The following is a 23,634-nucleotide window of genomic DNA, read 5'->3' as shown; positions in this document are numbered from 1 at the left end:
TTCAAGTTCTTATTCAGAATTGATATACTCACATTTTAGGTATTATTATAATAAATTTGGCTAACTTGTTCTTGGTTTATAACATGTGAAACTCACAACATTGTTTAGGGAAGGAGGAAGGGGATGATTCTAACAGCATGCAAATTGAGAGCAAGGGAAAAAACAGACAAAAAACAAGCAAAGCACCTCTTCACAAAGCATTCCAGGCTATGGCCACTTAGTAAGTGCTAACAAATCAACAAGCCTTGAAATTTCCACGATTTTATGGCTCCAAATTATAATTAATACTAATAATTATAACTTTATAAGAAAAATTAACAACATTTAGTACACATGCAGATTTTCCAGCTTTAGTAATGATGTTTGAATGAGCAGCAGTGGCAAAACTTTTCTTCAACTAAATCCATGTGAAATAATTTAAATAAGAAAATATTTATCATTCAGAAAAATTAACAAATTATATACAAATATATATCACTGAACAAAACTAATCATGGATCTATGAAAATATTTTTCAACAATATAAAAATAATAAGAATTTCTAGATGAAAAAAGTCATGATATATAAAGTATACGATGAAGGAGGAGGTAGCTCAACATCACCAAAATGGCAATGTAGGATGCCCCAGCCTGCATCTCCCTCAAAAGACCAACAATTAGAGAGTTTTCCACCACAAAAACAGCACTGGGAGAGCTCTGGAGACCACTTAAGAAATTTCAGGCTCAAAAACCTGAGAATAACTGAACAAGAAGGAAAGGCAGACAGCTTCATCCCATCCCCCAAGCCAGCACTGCTCAGAGCCAAGAGGGAACTTCCCAGCTAGAGAAAATTTTCCTCATTGGGAAAAGAAGAGTCGGGTGAGCAACCACCTTCCCCAGCCATTCAGAGCACCACACAAAGGTCCCACTTTGCTTTCACCCAACCCAGACTGGCAAAGTTGAGATGTATAGAGACAGCTGGAAACAAGGAAGAAAAACAGGGGCTACAAGTAGCAACCACTCAGCAAGAGTGATCACAGTTCTCAGTGACCTGCTCTGCAGACAAACCCAGCAGCTTTCACCACTGAAGAAACCAATGGCCAGTGTAGCTACCATGGGCCCCTGCAGATTTCACCAGCTTTTGCCCCACAGGTATTAACATTCACCATCTGAGTACCTCCCCACTCCCTGCTCCCCAGCCCCAATGGAGCCCAGCAGCCAGTCCAGGCCTCTGGAGCCACACAAGTGCAAGACACCACCCTAGACCACTGTGGCTCACCCTCACCACCATGCACATACTCAGGGCTAGCCTCTCCAGCTGTGCACTTACATGTCACCGACCTGACACTTGACCCCACTCTCCACTGAAGTACATACCTCTCAGGGGAGACTGTGCAGCCACAGGAGAGCACACCAATAGCTTTTGTGGGCCTGGATAAGGCCCCGTCTTCTGTCACTGGGCTGCACCACTGTAGCTAACACCTTCAGCTGTGCAACTGCCACCCCCAGCCTTATCTCTGTCAACAGCCTCCACTGCCTTGCTCCTATGGCAAGACTCAGTGACCAGGGTAATGCATACTGACAACCATGGCTCCTGCAGCTGCTAGTGTATCCACAGAGGGCTCTGGCCTTTGCTACCTGCCCTGGCCCCCATCATTACATGTGTGTCTGCAATTGGCCACTGCCACTACACAGGTAAATGCAGCTCATCCCTACAGCTGAATGTTTGCATACCACTGGTTCTGGCCACTACTGCTGCCTGCCCTGGTCCCTACCCACTGTACCTTAAGGCTCTGCTGAGGACACCCTTGCAGTCACTGCAGACCCAACCACAGTGCTCTCTAAGTACCAGACAGCTGTTGATACTGTGGACCCAGTGGCCTGAGCCAAAGAGACATCACAACCCCTTGGACCTGGTGCCACCACACACTCTTGCACCTGACACCTGCACCACTAGACCCAGAGTTACAGCATGTTCTAGCATGCCTCCACTCACAGGCAATAGTCTTCCCTTGTCAAAGGTAGTCCATGAAGTCTGGAAGAGGTGACTGCTTCTTCAAATGTGCAGACACCTATGCAAAAGCTACAAGGATCACAATCAGGGAAACATGACTCCACCAAATAAATACAGTTAACCCCAGTTCTTGGCCCCAAAGAAGTGGAGATTTAGGAATTGCCTGAAAAAGAATTCAAAATATTTGTTCTAAAATGTTCAGAGACCTTCAAGAGAACACAGATAAAAACTGTAAAAATATAAGGAGAAAAATTTGAGAACAAAATGAGTTTAACAAAGAGATAAAGGCATAAAGAAGAAGCAAACAGAAATTTTGGAGACAAAGAATGCAAAGCCTGAACTAAAAAATTCAATAGAGAGCTTCAATAGCAGACTTGACCAAACAGAAGAAAGAATCAGTGGGCTCAAAAACAGATCAATTAAAATCATCCTATCAGAGGAGCAAAAAGAAAAAAAAGAATGAAAGCATGGAAAGGAATGAAGAAAGCCTACATAACTTACAGGACTCCATTCGGAGAAACAATTTTTACATCATTGGAGGCTCAGAAGAAAAAGAGAGGGAGGAAGGGCAGGAAGCTTATTTAAAGAAATAATGACTGAGAACTTCCCAAACCTGGGGATAGACTTGGATATCCAGGGTCATGGAGCTAATAGGTCACCCCCAAATTTCAATCCAAAATGATCTTCTCTAAGACATATTATAATAAATTATAATAAAACTATCTAAAATCAAAGACAAAGAGAAAGTTTTAAAAGCACCAAGAGAAAAAAAACTTCTCTCATGCAAGGAAACCCCCATAAGGCTTTCAGCTGAATTCTCAGAAGGGGTCAGGAGAGTGGGATGATATTTTCAAAATGTGGAAAGAGAGAAATGCCAATCAAGAATACTTTACCCAAAAAACTTGTCCTTCAGATTCATAATTCTCTAATATGGTGGTGTGTTAAACCACTTAATCCTATACAAAGGTTAAAGGACAAAAATATTAAAAATAGTTTATAACAACAATTTTTAATGGAAACACAATATAAAAAGATCTAAATTGTGACATAAAAAAACATAAAAGGAGGGTAAGAGAAAGGTAGAGTTTTGTATGTAATCGAAGTTAAATTGTTATCAACATAAAAAAGACTATTATATCTATAAGCTATTTTATGTAAGCCTCGTGGTAACCACAAAGCAATAACTTACAGTAAATTCACAAAAATAAAGAAAAGGGAATTCAAAGCATACCACTACAGAAAATAATCAATTCACAAAGGAAGGCAGCAAGAGAGGAAGAAAGGAGCAAGAGAACTATAAAACAGCCAAAAAACAATTAATAAGATACATTAATAAGTCCTCACTAATAAATTATTACTCTAAATGTAAATGGATCAAATTCTCCAATCAAAAGACACAGAGTGACTGGATTGATTAAAGAAAAAAAAAAGACCCAACTGTACCATATTCACATTGTCAATAATAGAAATTCCCAAGGAAATAAAAATGAATGGGACAAAATGAGATAAAATCAACACCTGAAAGAATAATAAGATCATTCAGTAATAAGAGTGCTGAAATCAAGCACGTTATAAGAAATATGGAATTTAAATGTAAAATTTTGTGTTTCAAACAGTAAAATCATATCACACTTTTGAAGTAGAAGTGAAGGAATCTTCAGAAATAAATAACAGAAAACAATGAGAGACAGTTCCAGAAACTTCTGGGGTACAATATTATCCGTATTGACTGAATACAGACAAGTTAACATTCATCTGTTTGCAAAACAGAAAGATATTTTCAGGTTTAACAAAGCCTTGCAGAATTTACTAATCAAGTAGCTTTTCTACAAAAATCTTGACTGTGCATTCAAGAGAACCGATGATTGAATTTAAGAAAGAACACACGTGAGGACACCAGTATTGTAGAGATGTATAATAATCACTGAATTGATATTGAACCTCTCCAGAGATGAGAAGATAGACATCAAGAGGAGAAGTAACATTGTTAATAAGTATAATTATCAAACATGTTGTGTTAAAACAAAGTCATAAAAGAACATAGCTGCAGAATGTTAAGCTAGATTCATATATGTGAAAAGGGTTAGGACAAACAATAACAACAAAAAAAAGAAAGGCAAAATAAAGTACATGATTTCTTACTTTCTCTATTTCTATTTATGGAACCCCTGTTAGTGGCAAGACTTTCCTCAATTTAAAAATTAAATTGAGATATATGCATAGAATTCAAAATGTTTGAAGAATATTTTTTTAAGTATCACAAGTTAGTATTGTGTTAAATTTGCAGATCATTACCTATTTCTTGAAACAAGCATGTATTGAATGCTGAGAGGTTGATCCAAGCTTCCTTTTGCGGGGAAAAAAAGGAAATTATAACATAAAAATTTTAAATTAATAACAAAACATCAAAAATACAAATAGGGGCTTCCCTGGTGGTGCAGTGGTTGAGAATCTGCCTGCCAATGCAGGGGACACGGGTTCGAGCCCTGGTCTGGGAGGATCCCACATGCCGCAGAGCAACTGGGCCCGTGAGCCACAACTACTGAGCCTGCGCGTCTGGAGCCTGTGTTCCGCAACAAGAGAGGCCGCGATAGTGAGAGGCCCGCGCACCGCGATGAAGAGTGGCCCCCACTTGCCGCAACTAGAGAAAGCCCTCGCACAGAAACGAAGACCCAACACAGTCAAAAATAAATAAATAAATAAATAAATTTATTTAAAAAAAACAAAAACAAATAAAACCATAAAATTCTATTAACTACCTAACACACCTCTACAATACTTTTTCCTATTTTTATCTGATATTCTTGATCAGTGCTTCATAGAACAATAATTTTTTGTTTTGCCTTATTCACTTTTTAATTTACATACAGTTAAATGTTCTCTTTTTGATGTATGTTCTATGAATTTGACATACAACAATCAAGATATGGAATAGTTCCATCACCCCCCAAAAACACCCTCCATGACCAGCTCCCCAAAATCACTGACCCATTTTCTCTTCCTATAATTTTACCTTACCCAAAAAGTGGAGTCATACAGGCTCTTTTGAGCCTGGCTTCTTTCATTTACCATAATGCACTTAAAGTTCATCTATGTCGCTGCATTTAGCAGCAATTTCTTCCTTCTTATTGCTCAGTAGCATACCATTGTGTGGAACTACCTTAAATGTTTATGAATTTCCCCCCTGGAGAGTCCTTGTGTTATTTCCAGTTGGGAAAATTGGGAATAAACACTTGTAAAATTTTTTGTGAAAACATGTTATAATTTCTTTTGAGTATAATACTGTGGAATGAAGTTTTAGACAATATAGTAGGTGTATATTTACCTTTATAAGGAACTTCTGAACTATTTTCTAAAGTGTCTGTCTCTTATTTTGCATTCCCACTAGCAATATATGGGAGTTACACTTCTGTATATTTTCTCCAGCACTTATTATTTATTGTTGGGTTTTTGTTGTTGTTGTTCATCTGTTTTTTGCTATCCTAATATGTATGTAGTGATATTTTGTAATCTTAATCTGCATTTTTTTAATGACTCATCTTTTCATGTGCCTATTTGTCATCTGTGTGTGTTCTTTGATAAAGTGTCTGATCTAATCTTTTTCCCATTTGTAATTCCACGTTTGTTTTCTTTTTATTACTTAAGAGTTTTCATATATACATAATACATCTTTATCAATGTGTGATTTGAAATATTTTTGCCCTGTCTGTGGTTTGTCTTTTCATTTTCTTAAAAGTGATCTTTGCAAGAAGTTTTTAATTTTGATGAAGTCCAAGTTATCAAATTTTTATTGTGCTTTTCCATCACAAAGTCACCAAAGAGTTAATTCTAAAAACTCTTTACATAATCCAAGGTCACAAATATTTTCTCCCATGTTTTCTCCTAGAAATTTCATAGTTTTAAGTTTCACACTTAAGTCTATGATCCATTTGTGGTTATTTTTTGTATAAACTATAAGGTATGAGTCAAGGTACTTTTATGTTTGTTTTTTGTTTGTTTGTTTTTTTGCCCTATGGATTTTTAATTATTTCAACACCATTTTTTGAAAGAACTATGTTTTCTCCATTGAATTGCCTTTGCAACTTTTTTAAAAAACATTTGACCATTTCATTGTGTGTCTATTTCTGGACTCTCTGTTCTGGTCTATGTGCTCTATGTGTCTATCCTTTCACAAGTATCACACAGATTTTGGTAACTTTATAGTAAGTTTTGAAATTGGGTGAGTTCTCCCAGCATTTTCTTCACATTTAAAGCTGTTTTGGCTATTCCAGTCCCTTTCCATATAAATTACAGAATCACTTTGTCACTATCTCCAAATAAAAGTTGTTTTACATTTTGATTGGGAGTGCACTAAATCTATAGATCACAAAGAAAATTGACATGTTAACAATAATTAGTCTTCAATCCATGAACATGGGGTATCTTTCTACTTATTTAGGTCTTCTTTGATTTTTTTCATCAGTCTATGTAGTTTTCAACATATAGAGTCTGTATGTATTTTTACAGATTTATACCTAAGTATTTTATTTTTTGATGTTGTAAATTGTACTACATTTATTTCTATTTCAATTAATCATTGCTAATATATAGAAATATAATTTTTTGTTTACTGACCATGTATCCTGTGACCTTCTTAGACTCACATATTAGAAGAGCTTTTTTTATAGATTCCTTAGAATTATGTACATAATTATGTGGTGTGTAAATAGAGATAGTGTCACTTCTCCCTTTCCAATCAATGTACTACTTATATATTTTTCTTATATTATTGCACTGCCTTGTACTTTCACTATGAATTTGAATAGTAGTGGTGACAGAGGACATCCTAGCTTTGTTCCCAATCTTAGTAGATAAGAATTCAGTCTTTCACCATTAAGTATGATATTAGTTATTCATTTATTTGTGGATATCTGTATTAGTTTGCAAGGGCTCCCATAACAAAGTACCATGGACTAGATGGCTTAAACAACAGAAATTTATTTCTCACAGGTTTGAAGGGTAGAAGTCCAAGATCAGGATGTCAGCAGGTTTGATTTCTTCTGAGGGCTCTGTCCTTGGCTTGCAGATGGCTGCCTTCTTTCTGTGTCCTCTCATGGCTTTTCTTTGTGTGCCCACATCCCCAAGGTCTCTCTGTGTATCCAAGCTTCCTCCTCCTATAACAAGGTCTTTTATCAAGTCAAGGAAGTTCCTTACTAGTTTCCAAACGAGTTACTAGTTTGCTAAGAGATTTTTGAATAGATGTCAAATTTTATCAAATGCTTTTCCTGAATTTTTTGGAAATGGTTCTATGATTTTTCTTCCTTAGTTTGTTGATATAAATTGTACTGATTGATTTTTCAGTGTTCAGCTAGTACTGCACTCTTGAGATAAACACATTGGTCATGCTGTATTATTATATATTTTTAAATTGGGGTATAGTTGCTTTACAATGTTGTGTTAGTTTCTGCTGTACAACAAAGTGAATCAGCTATATATATACACCTGTGTGTGTATATATGTGTGTCCTCCCTCATGGACCTCCCTCCAACCCCACCCCGTCCCACCCATCGAGGTCACCACAGAGCACCAAGCTGAGCTCCCTGCACTATAGATCATGTTCCAATTAACTATATGTTTGACACATGGTAGAGTATATATGTCAATCCCAATCTCCCAGTTCATCCTACTCCTCACCACCACCAGGTCCACAGGCCCGTTCTCTACATCTGCATCTTTCATACTGCCCTTCAAATAGGTGCATCTGTACCATTTTTCTAGATTCCACATATAGGTGTTAATATACAATATTTGTTTTTCTCTTTCTAACTTACTTCACTCTGTATGACAGACTCTAGGTCCATCCACATGTCTACAAATGACCCAATTTCATTCCTTTTTATGGCTGAGTAATATTTCATTGTATATATGTACCACATCTTCTTTATCCATTCATCTATCGATGGACATTTAGGTAGCTTCCTTGTCCTGGCTATTGTAAATAGTGCTGCAATGAACATTGGGGTGCATGTGTCTTTTTGAATTATGGTTTTCTCAGGTTATATGTCCAGTAGTGGGATTGCTGGGTCATATGGTAATTCTATTTTTAGTTCTTTAAGGAACCTTCATACTGTTCTCCATAGTGGCTGTATCAATTTACATTCCCACTAACAGTGCAAGAGAGTTCCCTTTTCTCCACACCCTCTCCAGCATTTATTGTTTGTAGATTTTTTTGATGATGGCCATTCTGACTGGTGTGAGGTGATACCTAATTGTAGTTTTGATCTGCATTTCTCTAATAATTAGTGATGTTGAGCATCTTTTCATGTGCCTCTTGGCTATCTGTATGTCTTCTTTGGAGAAATGTCTATTTAGGTCTTCCACCAATTTTTTGATTGGGTTGTTTGTTTTTTTGATATTGAGCTGCATGAGCTGTTTGTATATTTTAGAGATTAATCCCTTGTTGGTTGCTTCATTTGCAAATATTTTCTCCCAATCTGAGGGTTGTCTTTCTGTTTTGTTTATGCTTTCCTTTGATGTGCAAAAGCTTTTACGTTTAATTAGATCCCATTCACTTATTTTTGTTTTTATTTTCATTACTCTAGGAGGTGGATCAAAAAAAGATCTTACTGCAGTGTATGTCAAAGAGTGTTCTGCCTATGTTTTCCTCTAAAAGTTTTATAGTATCCAGCCATACATTTAGGTTTTTAATCCATTTTTCAGTTTATTTTTGTGTATGGTGTTAGGGAGTGTTCTAATTTCATTCTTTTACATGTAGCTGTCCACTTTTCCCAGCACCATTTAGGGAGGAGACTGTCTTCTCCATTGGGTATTCTTGCCTCCTTTGTCATAGATTAGGTGACCATAGGTGTGTGGGTTTATCTCTGGGCTTTCTATCCTGTTCCATTGATCTATATTTCTGTTTTTGTGCCAGTACCATACTTTCTTGATTACTGTAGCTTTGTAGTATAGTCTGAAATCAGGGATCCCGATTCCTCCAGCTCCGTTTTTCTTTCTCAAGATTGCTTTGGCTAACAGGATCTTTTGTGTTTCCATACAAATTGTAAAATTTGTTTGTTCTAATTCTGTGAAGAATGCCATTGGTAATTTGATAGATATTGCATTGAATTTGTAGATTGCTTTGGGCACTATAGTCATTTTCAAAATATTGATTCCTCCAATCCAGGAACATTGTATATCTCTCCATCTGTTTGTGTCATCTTTGATATGTTCATCAGTGTCTTATAGTTTTCTCAGTACAGGTCTTTTACCTCCTTAGGTAGGTTTATTCTTAGGTATTTTATTCTTTTTGTTGCAATGGTAAATGGGATTGTTTTCTTAATTTCTCTTTCTGATCTTTCATTGCTAGTGTATAGGAATCAAGAGATTTCTGTGCCTTAATTTTGTATCCTGCAATTTTAGCAAATTCATTGATCAGCTCTAGGAGTTTTCTGGTGGCATCTTTAGGATTCTCTATGTATAGTATCATGTCATCTGCAAAGAGTGACAGTTTTACCTCTTCTTATCCAATTTGGATTCTTTTTATTTCTTTTTCTTCTCTGATTGCCATGGCTAGGACTTCCAAAACTATGCTGAATAATAGTGGCAAGAGTGGACATCCTTGTCTTTTTCCTGATCTTATAGGAAATGCTTTCAGTTTCTCACCATTGAGAATGATGTTTATTGAGGGTTTGGCATATATGGCCTTTATTATGTTGAAGTAGGTTCCATCTATGCCCACTTTCTGGAGAGTTTTTATCATAAATTGGTGTTGAATTTTGTCAAAAGCTTGTTCTTCATCTATTGAGATTATCATACGGTTTTTATTCTTTAATTTGTTAATATGGTGTATCACACTGATTGGTTTGTGTATATTGAAAAATCCTTGCATCCCTGGGATAAATGCCACCTGATCATGGTGTATGATCCTTTTCATGTGTTGTTTGGATTCTCTTTGCTAGTATTTTGTTCAGGATTTTTGCATCTATGTTCATCAGTGATATTGGTTTGTAATTTTCTTTTTTTGTGATGTCTTTGATTTTGATATCAGGGTGATGGTGGCCTCATAGAAAGAGCTTAGGAGTGTTCTTTCCTCTGCAATTTTTTGGAAGAGTTTGAGAAGGATGGGTGTTAGCTCTTCTCTAAATGTTTGATAGAATTCCTCTGTGAAGCCATCTGGAGCTGGACTTCTGTTTGCTGGAAGATTTTTAATTGCAGATTCAATTTCATTACTTGTGATTGGTTGGTTTATATTTTCTATTTCTTCGTGGTTCAGTCTTGGAAGGTTGTACCTTTCTAAGAATTTGTCCTTTTCTTCTTGGTTGTCCATTTTGTTGGCATATAGTTGCTTGTAGTAGTCTTTTATGATCTTTTGTATTTCTGTGGTGTTCATTGTAACTTCTCCTTTTTCATTTGTAATTTTATTGATTTGAATCCTCTCTCTTTTTTTCTTGATGAGTCTGGCTAAAGGTTTATCAGTTTTGTTTATCTTCTCAAAGAAACAGCTTTTAGTTTCATTGATTTTTGCTACTGTTTTCTTTGTTTCTATTTAATTTATTTCTGCTCTGTTTTTTATGATGTCTTTCCTTCTACTAACTTTGGGGCTTTTTGTTGTTGTTGTTGTTGTTTTTCTTCTCCTTCTTCTTTCTCCAGTTCCTTTAGGTGTAAGGTTACGTTGTTTATTTGAGTTTTTTCTTGTTTCTTGAGGTAGGTTTGTATTGCTATAAACTTCCCTCTTAAAACAACTTTTGCTACATCCCATGCGTTTTGGGTCATCATGTTTCCATTGTCATTTGTTTCTAGGTATTTTTTGATTTCCTCTTTGATTTCTTCAGTGATTATTTAGTAGCATGTTGCTTAGCCTCCATTTGTTTGTGTTTTTTACATTTTTTTCTTGTAGTTGCTTTCTAATCTCATAGTGTTGTTTTCTGTAAAGCTGCTTGATATGATTTCAATTTTCTTAAATTTACCAAGGCTTGGTATCTGACCCAATATGTGATCTATCCTGGAGAATGTTCCATGTGCACTTGAGAAGTGTATTCTGCTGTTTACAGATGGAATGTCCTATAAATATCAATTAAGTCTAGCTGGTGTATTGCATCATTTAAGGTTTGTGTTTCCTTATTTATTTTCTATCTGGATGATCTGTCATTGGTGTAAGTGGGGTATTAAAGTCCCCCACTATTATTGTGTTACTGTCAATTTCCCCTTTTATGGGTGTTAGCATTTGCCTTACATATTGAGGTGTTCCTATGTTGGGTGCATAAATATTCATAATTGTTATCTCTTCTTCTTTGATTGGTCCCTTTATCTTTATGTGGTGTCCTTCCTTGTCTCTTGTAACAGTCTTTATATTAAAGTCTAATTTATCTGATGAGTATTGCTATTCCAGCTTTCTTTTGATTTCCATTTGCATAGAATATCTTTTTCCATCCCCTCGCTTTCAGTCTGTAAGTGTCTCTAGGTCTGAAGTGGGTCTTTTGTAGACAGCATATATATAGTCTTCTTTTTGTATCCATTCAGCCAATCTGTGTCTTTTGGTTGGAACATTTAATCCATTTACCTTTAAGGTAACTATTAATATGTATGTTCCTAATACCATTTTGTTTATTGTTTTGCATTTGTTTTTGTAGCTTTTTTTCTTCTCTTGTGTTTCCCACCTAAAGATGTTCCTTTAGCATTTTTTGTAAAGCTGGTTTGGTGGTGCTGAATTCTCTTAGCTTTTGCTTGTCTGTAAAGCTTTTGATTTGTCTGATGAATCTTAATGAGATCCCTGCTGGGTAGACTAATCTTGGTTGTAGGTTTTTCCCTTTCATTACTTTAAATCCATCCTGCCACTCCCTTCTGGCCTGCAGAGTTTCTGCTGAAAAATTGGCTGATAACCTTATATGGATTCCCTTGTATATTATTTGTTGTTTTTCCCTTGCTGCTTTTAATATTTATTCTTTGAATTTAATTTTTATTAGTTTGATTTATATGTTTCTCCTTGGGTTTGTCCTGTATGGGACTCTCTGCACTTTCTGAACTTGGCTGGCTCTTTCCTTTCCCATGTTAGGGAAGTTTTCGACTATAATCTCTTCAAATATTTTCTCAGACCCTTTCTCTTTCTCTTCCTCTTCTGGGACCCATATAATTTGAATGTTCATGCTTTTAATGTTGTCCCAGGTGTCTCTGAGACTGTCCTAATTTCTTTTCATTCTTTTTTCTTCATTCTGCTTCTTGGCAGTTATTTCCACCATTCTATCTTCCAGCTCACTTATCCTTTCTTCTGCCTCAATTATTCTGCTATTGATTTTTTCTAGTGTATTTTTCATTTAAGTTATTGTGTTGTTCATCACTGTTTGTTTGTTCTTTAGTTCTTCTAATTCCTTGTTAATCGTTTCTTGTATTTTCTCAATCTGTGCCTCCAGTCTATTTCTGAGATTTTGGATCATCTTTACTGTCATTACTCTGAATTCTTTTTCAGGTAGATTGCCTACTTCCTCTTCATTTATTTGGTTTTGTAGGTACCTTGCTCCTTTGTGTAACATATTTTTTTGTCATCTCATTTTTTTTTTGAATGGTGGGGCTTTGTTCCTATCTTGCTGGTAGTTTGGTCTAAAGCTTCCAGCACTGGAGTTTGCAGGCAGTTGGGTGGAGCCAGGTCTTGTTGCCGAGATGAGGACCTCAGGGAGACTGCACACTGATTAATGTTCCCCAGGGTCTGAAGTTTTTGCTTATCCTGCAGCTCGGACTCAGTCCTCCAACCACAGGAGCTCGTGCCCAACACCTGGCCTGAGAACCAAGATCCCCCAAGCCATGTGCCACAGCAAAAAAAAAGCAACCAACAGAAAAGAGCAGCACAACAAAGAACAAAAAAGAAAATAAAATTAGAAAAATTAAAAATATATTAGAAAAAATAACAATAAAAATGAAACAACAAAACAAAGCAGAACCACAACAGCAAAATAAAAGAAAGAAAAAAAGGAAATAAAGAAAATTAAAAATAAGAATAAAAATAAAAGATAAAAAATAAGATAAAAAAATAAAATATTCCCTGATGTCTCCTCTATCAGTGTCCTTGCCCCAACAGTGAGCAACAGCCTATCCGTACCACCCCAGTAGGCTTCCAAGACCTCTAGTTAGGTCTCTGGACTTGCTGTGTCAGCTCCACTTCTGCTTGTGTTCCTCTCACCAGTGTCTGTTCTTGGAGCTGGCCTGGAGTACATATGCTTACGCAGGCCAGCTGAGGTGCAGGCCTCCAGAGGCACGTCTACAAGAGCTGGCACTGCCTGAGGAGACCTTGGAGGGGGGCAGCTCTCGTCTCACCTGGACCTGCATGGCCAGAGGAGGCCCTTTCTGGGGAAGTACTCAGGCTGTCAGGACCCACATGCCAGAAGAGTCCTTGGCAGAAGTGGGGCTCAGGCTTGGCACCTGCACATCCAGAGTGGGCCCTGGAGTGTGGGGGTTCAGGTCTGGGATGCCAGCAGGCTCACCAAGGCCTGAGCTACTGGGGGAGATGCTGGCCATGTTCTCCTCTGATCCTCTGATCCCCTGAAGGTACCTCTCCATCCCTGCTGATCTCCTTGCCATGAGTGGACCCCTCTGAGCATGGGAACCTCTCCCCTCCTCCAGCCCCTCCTCAAGGACGCTGGTCCATTCTGCTTCCACTTTTCTTTCCCCCCTCCTTCCCTCCCACATCCTACCTGGTCACGTGGGGATTCCTCCCATTCCCTTAGGTGTCTGAGGTCCCCCACCAGCGCCTAGTAGGTGCCCTAGTTGTGTGGAGACACGAACTCCACATCCTCCTACTACTCCACCTTGATTTCCCCCCCCCCATATTTTATATTGTTGAATTTGATTTGTTAAAATTTTGCCATGCTAAAATTTTGCCAAAGATGTTTGCGTATATGATCATGAAAGATATTGGTCTTTAGTTTTCCTTTTCTTGTAATATCTTTGTTTTTAGAATCAGGGTAAGGCTGAGCTCATAAAATGAGTTGATTCTCTTGTATTTTCTAGATGACATTGTGTATGATTGATATTATTTATTCTTTAAATGTTAGGTAAAATTTGCCATTGAAGGCATCTATGCCTGAAGATTTCTTCATTGGAGGTGTTTATGAATTCAGTTTCTTTGATAGATAAAGAATTCTTCTGGTATAGCAATGTTTTTTACTATCATTTTCCATAGAGAGAACAGAGAGATAGATATTCAATCTTTCCTCCAGCATGGTTGATGGATATTGGTTGTTTTATTAGTGATAGGATGCATAAAATATGAGCCTGTCACATTGACATATCCCATATTTATAGAACAGTTACAGGTTTTGTTTCCCAATACAGGAAGTCTGATATATTATATACAATTTTTAAACAATTCCCATTGAGGAAGAAGAAAATGTATGGTGTTTCTATAAATACAACTTTATTATTTTATATTTTATTAAATGTACACTCTATATATTTATAGAAGAACAGTATGCTTCATATTCATATTGTAATATATATACAATATATTATACATTATGTTTCTGTTATATTATGTAATCCTGTTAGAATAAAACTTTCATTTTTTACTAGATGCCAATGAGAATCTATCCTTCCACTCACAATTCCTATGTCTCATGTTTGAGAGGCTCTTCCACAGACTAGCTTCTGGCTTCATAGATTACAAACACTCTTCTTTTGTACACTTAGAGCTCCCTTAATTGCTGAATGTCACACATTAGACCAAACATGATGATCACAACTATAAATTTCTAAGTTCTAACATAAAAAGGCTAAGGCTATCAGAGAGACTAAAAAAATTGCAACAATATTCTGATGAAGAGACAAAAAGAGTTGATGGTAAGGCTAAATTAGTCTTGAATAAGAGAAAAGAAAACATGGCAATATAACTATCAAAAATGTTATAAAAGATAGAATCACTGTATAATTGTAGAAGGCATGGTAAATAATGAAGAAAAATACATGAAAATAATATATGGTAAACAGAATGGAAACCATATTAATTAAAATACAAGGAAAATATACAGAGATAAAATTTTAGCTAAAGGTTTGCCCATAATTGAAAAAAAAATGACTATCATTATTAAAGTTAATTAATGAAATAATTTGGCATAGTAAATGTCAACTTGAAACAAGAAATGCATCTTATTTTATAGTGTACAATATTCATGATATGATCATTTACTTAGCCAGACACACAAAAAAAACTTAACTAAATATAATATATAGATGTATTAATTCCTGCTTTCAAAGCATTGACTACAAAATATTAATTTATAAATTAGAAGTAAAACACTTGTGTTTAGAAATATTTTCTAATAAAATAACTGAATTGAAGAAAAAATTAAGAATATTTTTTACAAGATGAAAATACTTAATATAAATACAATATATATAGCTAAAACATTTCTACTAGAAAAGAAAAAAATTAATTTACATTCTTTTATTATTTAATAGACAAAAATAACCAGGGTTATTTTAAAAGTTTATGGTTTAAAATTTAAAGAATATGCACATAAATATAATAAATTTGAAAATCAAAATGAGAATGGTAAGTTTCTAGTATACTTTAATATGATATCTACAGAATTAAACTGGAAAAGCTTACAGAGAACTATTTTAGTAACAAATTGAAAAAACCATCCAAGAGCTACTCTCAACCACAGCTGGGGAAGGAAGTCAGTTAAGTTTAACAAGCCTTTTAGAGAAATCTTTCAAGCTTTCAAATTTATGATTTCCTTGTAATTCATACTTAAAAGCTTAGAAAAAATTCTTACTTAACTTATTTCATAAAACAAATGTAGTCTTTTTACTCAAATTCATTTAATGCCAAACAGTCTATCTCACTTATGAACATAGGTGTGAAAAATCTATTTTTAAAATGATGTAACATATAGAATTTAGTTTTACTATATAAAATATCCCACTACAACTAATAATGGTTATCTCAAAATTGCAAGAATTTTCCAATATCAAAGAAGTAATTCTAAATAGCATTTTAGTTAAATGAGAGAAAGATATAATAAATTTAGTAGATGCTGAAATATTTAGGAGCATACTGTGAGACTCGACCATGCCCCCCTGAGAAGCCCTGGAGAGCAGTAAACTGATGGAAAGTTCCTAAGGCCATTAGAAAGAAGCTGCTGATATGTATGTATTTCTGAAAGCAGGGATCCAAGAAGAAACACTGGTGGAGTCTGCGAATAAATGCAGCTGATTAGAGCTGGGATGGTGGCCAACAGCAGATTGTGCTAAAGGGACTTGGTACCAAGAGAAACCAGAAAATAGGGATTGCTATTTATGAGATGGATGAAGTGGAAATAAAGTAAGGGTGGGCAGGCTGAGAGCTAGGAACTAGCTCTACAAACACAGGCCTCAGCCACCCAGATTTTTCTCCCACATGGTATTGTGGGCTTGACTCCACTAGTAGTGGTTTCCTCAAATTAATGAACTAGGCAGGAAGAATCATCTAACAAATTCCAATACATCATACCCAATATTTAACATGATTAAAAATTACCTATTTTACATATGGAAACAGCATTTAAAAGGCTTTTCCTTTAAGTAAAAACATAAATTCAAATTTATTAATATTGTTTTGAAAAATTCTGTGGAATACTTTGGACTCATAAAATGCTGGTGGGTGTCTAAAATGATATAATCACTTTGGAAAAGACATTAGAATCTTCTTATAAAATTAAATGTACATTTGTCATGTGATACACTTAGTGAAGATGACCACACAATGACTTGCATGTGAGCGTTCATAGCAGCTTTATTCTTAGCACACTAAAACTTGAAACAACTTAAATGCTCATCGAAACATGATTGAATAAACAAATTGTGGTATATATATATAATGGAATAATACTCAGCAATAAAAAGAAATGAATTACTGATACAAATAAAAACATAGATTGACTAAAAAACATTATTTTTCATAAAAGAAGCTGCCACAAAACAATATATACTGTATGATTGCATTCATGTGAAGTCCAACATCAAGCAAGGCTATACTATACTGACAGAAATCAGGTCATGTTTCCTTGGGGCTGGTGGTGAGGGAATTGAATGAAAGGGGGCACAAGGGAACTTTCTGGGAGTGATGGAAGTTTTCACTATTTTGATTGATAAGGCAATTTTACAGATGCATAAATTTATCAAATGATATTACTTTAAGTGGGTGCATTTTGTGTTTGTTTGCTTTTTATTGTTATCGAAGTATAGTTGATTTACAATGTTATGTTAATTACTGCTGTACAGCAAAGTGACTCAGTTATACAGTCTTTTTTAATATTCTTTTCTATTATGGTTTATCATAGGATTTTTTTAATTGGGGTATAGTTGTTTTACAATGCTGTGTTAGTTTCTACTGTACAGTGAAGTGGAGTTCCCTGTGCTATATAGCAGGTTGTCATTAGTTATCTATTTTATACATATTATTGTACATATGTTAATCCTAATCGACCAATTCATCCCAACCCCCCTTTCCCCCCTTGGTGTCCATACGTTTGTTCTCTTAAGTGGGTGCATTTTATTGTATCCAAATTGGTGGGGATAGTGACTGATAGGGGCTGAAGGGATTTGTGCTGATAATATTGTAGTTTGGGTGTTGGTTACCTGGTACATCCACTTTATGAAAATAGCTGAGCTTTACACTTATATTTATGTACTTACCTTTGTTATACTTCAATAAAAAGCTTATTTTAAAAAAATTCCGGTTCCATAATAAATGAAAAAATGAAAGTTCTGGTTATAAAACAAAGAAAATTAATTAAATATTGGCAATATGGAGAGAAAACAACTATTTTCTATTACGATTTTTGTCTATAAAATCAAAAAAATCAACTAAAACAAATTATTCAAATTATTTTGAGAATTTAATAAAGTATCCAGATAAATATATACATATCAAACATGATTAATATGACCTGAAATATTAAGGCAGTTTTTATTTTTATTTAGAGAAATGAAGATAGCATACTATATTTCTGGATACAAATGATATATGTAATAAAATATCAATTATCTTAAGTTAATGTATAGGTTTAATGCAAGACTAATCAATCAAAAGTAGATATATTGATAGATAGATATACAGACATAGACATAACTATGGACATAGATTTATTCAGATAAAGATATAGCTATAGATATAATTAATTGTTCAAAGAAAAGCCAGGTTATTATATAAAAGAAAAGTTAAACGATATTTTAACAATATTTCAAAGCCTAAAAAAATCTAATATTTAATATATGACAAGATATCTGCAGAAATTAATAGAAGTCTTTTTTTTTTTGAGGTAACCAGATAGAAGTTTGTTTTCTTTTTTCTATAACATATGTCACAAGACAAAATGCAATTCTCTCTGACCACAAAATTTAACTTTACACACATCCCACTCTTGCTACTGAATGTGCCATTAAATTCATTATGAACCCTAATCTCCTCATCCCACACACTGGCATGGCTTCATTGGCCTCTCTGTGTATTTAGGGGCAGTAGTTTCAAGAGAGCCCACCCTAACAGTACAGGAAAATTCCTACCCTGCCCATGCCAGTCTTGATTAATTCCAGCTAGCAGTTTATTCCAAATGAGAAAACATACATAAATGCACTTTGTGAACTGTAGACCACTATGTAAATGCTACCTATTAAAATCATTTACTGATCATGGTTTCAGACTCCTGAGTATTGCTGGAGAAACTAAACATTCTGAACTGCAAAACCACGCTCTCAAGGTCAGAGGGGTAGAACTTCTACCTGGAAATCAATTTGTCCATCATAGTGCAATGCTCTACATCATTTTTCCACAACGGTTTTTACAAATCTTTTCCACTATCCTTATACACCCAATCCCACCCAATATCTTTTATTCTTTTTATTCTAGGCAGATGACTGCATTTCCTATTTGGCCAAGAAAATTGAGACCATGTAAAGCAAGCTCCCTCAACTTTCCTTATCTCCCACTATATCTATAAAATCTCACTGGATATTTTCAATCCCCTTCTCGTTCTTTTTGATATCTGAGTGGGAAAAACAGGTCTTCTCTTTGCCAAAGTTCATCCACTCATTTTAATCTCATTCTCTATGACATCCCTTGGGATTTTTTCCCAGCTCTTTCTCTCATACAATTTCAGTATTTTCTTCACTACTAATTTATTTCCCTATACCTGATCTCCTTGTCCCTTCACCTTAAAAATGACCTTTCTTGATCATCAAACCTCTTGAAATAGTAGTCTCCTCTTAAACTCGACTCACATCCACACAGTGTTAACAGTTTACAACACAGCTTCTGCTGCCACCAATTTACTGAAATCGTGGGTGAATTCTAAGCACCAAATCCAATTACTATTCTCTCCATTCATCTTCCTTTACATCTCAGCAACATGTTGTTTTCCTTATTTTCTGGAATACAGTGTCTTCTTCATTCCCATGAAACATGCTTCTGGGTGGTCTTCTCTGATTCATTTTCCCAATTATTTCCCCTAAATGCTGTTTTCCCCAAGACTGCATTTCTCTCTCACTCACAGAGACTGTACTCACTGACCATTTCAACAATACATTGTTTTCCTCTTTGTCAAAAGCTACTGTCCCCATATGTCCAAATTACTTATAAACTCTATATATGTCATCCTGAAATCTCAAACCCAAGATAGACAAAATCATCTCTCTTTAATCTATGTCAGGTTAACTTCAGGGCACATTATCATTCTCCTTGAAATATTTTCTAACTGAAATGTTGGTGCATAAACTTGATCAAGAAAATCACTTTTCCTCTAATCACACCCTGATTGAGTAACACAGGATCCCTCTCATTAACCAGACACACCTGGAATTGCCCTCCTTTTCTGCATTATCCCTGCTCACTCCCATCAGTCCTGAACACTGATCTCCACACCACCTCCTTTATAAAGGCATTTCTATTATTTTGATCTATTAATATTTTTATTTTATCAAAACTAATATACATATACCTATCACAAAAATTTGGAAAATATAAAAGCATTTTAAAAATAAACTTGCCTGAAATCTTAGCAACCAGAATTTTTTCACATATCTATTTATATTTTATATTTATACATATATATAATTCTAATCTGTTTTCTATATAAGTATGGTACAATATCAAATTCTACCATTTATGAATGGTATGATCTTGGGCAAGTTACTTAATCTCACTAGGCTCAATTTTTTCAGTTGTAAAATAGAAAAAAAAAATCTGTGTTATAGATTTATTGCTATGGATGTAATATTCAAACCAGCACAGACTGTCATACAGTAAGCATGGAACATATGTTAGCTTTTTTTTCCCCACTGAAGTTTTTTACGTCTTAAATATTCTTCAGAATGCTACTTTTAATTGCTCTATAGTATTCTATTACATGAATGATAAAAAACATTTGCCCTATTCTCTGCTACTGGACATTTAGTTCTTTTCTAATTTTTCACAATTATAAATAATACTAAATTTAATATCTTTGTACATATCTAAAGTCCTAACTGCCAGCATTTACTTACTGCTTACCACATGCCAGTCTCCATGCTCAGTCCATGCATTACATCATCAAACTCTATCATTCGTACCATTCTATACACAAGCAAAGAACAACTTAGAGTGGTTATGTAACTTGCCTAATATCAACTGGTAAGTGGAGAAGGCAGACTTTGGACTTGGTTACTCTGACTACAGAGCCTATGGTTAAAACCATTTCACTGCCCTGCCTTCTCAGATTACTGATGAGCCCATATTCTTGAAAAAGGAATTTCTAAAATGAAAAGCATTAATATTTGATAAACTTTATGAAATGATACTTTTCAAATGCTAAGCCAAGTTGTACTCCCTCTAGTAGCCACATATGATATGATATGTTACTCAGTGAAGCCAAGCTACTCTGCCATTAGACATGGTGAGGTTAGGGTTTATTTCTTCAAGGCTTACCATTATGATGTCTAGAGAATTTAGCTTTGTTCAATGGTCATTACTATGTATGAGTCTCTGATATGCTGATAATAAAAAAAAATGGATTCATCCCATATAACAATGGGTTTGAAAATGCTGAATTTTAGCAGGCAGCAAGAGCACAGTATTAACTGGGTTCTGCACGTCCATCAGGTCCGTGCAGAGCTGGTTGCTACCATGGCAGTTGGAACAAAGCTAGCAGCCAAAGGATCCAGAGACAGAGACCAAAGTCTGCAAACAAGGTGCTGATGCAGATCCACTTCCAGTGCCTGATCATCCCTGATGATTAGAATCTGGACTCTGGTGTGGCATTAGGTAAGCAAATCTATTGCATAGAGAATACAATTCGAACAAGGACTGTTTCTACTTCTGTTACACTAGAAAGCCTATCATGAAGAAATACTTAGTTACCGATCCCTTGCCAAGTGCACCGTCCATCTCTTGTAAGGCTATATAAGGCCTTTAATATTCTAAATGTAGAATCTCAGAAATGCAGGATCCAACTCTTTAACATTAAAAGAAATCTAATGTCCCCAAATTTTACTTTCAGAGCAGAAATCTGAAGCCCAGAATATTTATGTATGGTTAGTCAAAAATCACAACTACTAGACAGAAGGTTGAGGGCTGTAGCTGCCATGCTGCCATAGGGCTTCCAAGTCTCTGTGCAGGGCTTTTATAACACACCTCACCTCATAATAGCATATCCTCCCTCAGTCTCTCGGGTGATGGCTGTGAGATAAGTTGCCTGGATACTGGTCCCCACCATGCCACATCTAGCAGACACCCTTAACCTTCAGACATGCCCTGACAATTGAGGCCTCAAAGGGCAAAGGTTGTACCATTTGTGAGGAACAGAGCTAGCATCGTAGCTTTCTGGGCAAAACATAAGAGAATTGGCTGCACCAGGAAGGATGTGACCTGCCAAACTTCAGAAACACCAGCAGCGTGTGGTGCTCAAGCCCAGTGACTGTGAGACGGCTGCCTGACTGGATTCAGTGGGCAGGGGTGGGCTTCTGTCTCTCTAGTGTTCTTTCTCCCCAGAGAAAATGGAGAGAGAAAGTGCATCCGTGGCCAGTAATCACCCACCCCAGAGTATCAGGGTTTCTTCTGGGAGTCTGGAATGTTGTCCTCAAGCTAGATCTAGGTTCTATTAACCATATTCCCAAAACAAGGCTCTGACCAGAGGGTTGGCTTTGTCCTCACTGCTTAAATTTAGGAAACTGAATGAGAAATTTTCTTTCTCAGAGAAGCTTGCACTGTCTGTCTGAAATGATGTTTCTAAACAGTATCCATGAAATTATTCATTCATCAAGTATTAAAAGAATGCACATTTGTCATAAAGCTCTGCTTATACCAAGCACTGTGTGGGACACCAGAATATATGAAGCACACAGAGCTTACTATCTCCTTCTATTCATAGATATAAGAATAGTTAGCAAAGCAGTTTGAAAGTTTATAGAAATACAAAGTTTTATTTTAAGTAGAGACATGAAGAATTCAATATTTAGGAATAATTAATGTACTCAATTCTGATGTCTGAGAAATATTATATAGATAATGATCCATCCTTGTACTCATCCTCACCAGAAAAAAAAAGTATATCAGAATTCATCAAAATAGAACTTTAAAAAATTTAACCATCCATGTGTGTCTGTACTAGTTCAATGAAATCAAGTGAGAGCAATAGGTGAGTGAAGAAATAAAACTAAGTGAGAAAGAAAACCCTCAGATCAGACTTTTTTTGACCTAATAAAGGTCTAGATGACAATCACAGGCAGCACTGAAATTACCAACATTCCTCTTTGAAAAATAGACTCATGGCTTTGTACACTATGCATTACATTTATAGTAATAAAGAATTATAAAATATTTTTTCAAATATCAACATAAGAAAATATTGGTGTGCTATACAAACTGTATTAATGAATAAAATATAATAAAACAACTGTACAAATAGTCATATCTACTTTAATAGTCATGTTGAAAAACATTCAGATAGTCAGACGTACGTGTAAAAAGCTAAAATTTGCACTGGGTCATTCTTTCTATTGTATCTATTTTAATACAGGAAAAGGCTACAAACACCTGCTGCAATTTCTCCTTAAAATTAAAAATTTTTCATGAAGATCCAGCAGAAAGTCAATAGAAAGGAAAATACATATGATTTCTTTAGGAATAAATTCTGATCTAATTTTAGAAATTTGGTGCATCTATTACTTTAGGGAATCCTTGTTTCTAATGTTTTTAGTATTTACACTCAACATGGATTTTTTTTCTGACCCCAAGAATCTCTTAAGTATGGTGGGATAAACACTTTTTAAGCAGTGACCAAAATCCTGAAAGACTAGAGAACTCCGAAAGATTATAAATTACCTTTTAACAGATTTAATGTATTGGGTTGAATGGAACCTCTCCTCTACCCCCACAAATTATTGTCCATCCAAGAACTTCAGACTGTGACCTTGTTTGGAAATGGGACCTTTGCAGATGTAATTAGTTAAGGATCAAGATGAACTCAGGATTTTCGAGGGCAAGATGGCGGAAGAGTAAGACGCGGAGATCACCCTCCTTCCCACAGATACAGTAGAAATACATCTACACGTGGAACTGCTCCTACAGAACACCCACTGAACGCTGGCAGAAGACGTCAGACCTCCCAAAAGGCAAGAAAATCCCCACGTACTTGGGTAGGGCAAAAGAAAAAAGAAATAAC

General features: G+C 35.5%; 1 pseudogene; it reads right to left on the bottom strand.

The window, feature by feature from the left end:
* Positions 1-13,288, bottom strand: part of LOC133091831 (uncharacterized) — a 105,500-nt pseudogene extending 92,212 nt beyond the window's left edge.
* Positions 13,289-23,634: the final 10,346 nt, after the last annotated feature.

Source organism: Eubalaena glacialis, chromosome 5 (genome assembly GCF_028564815.1).
Source record: "Eubalaena glacialis isolate mEubGla1 chromosome 5, mEubGla1.1.hap2.+ XY, whole genome shotgun sequence".
In the NCBI taxonomy this organism is placed as follows: Eukaryota; Metazoa; Chordata; class Mammalia; order Artiodactyla; family Balaenidae; genus Eubalaena; species Eubalaena glacialis.
Note: the sequence above shows the minus strand (reverse complement) of the source record. Positions and strands in the feature narration are given on the sequence as shown.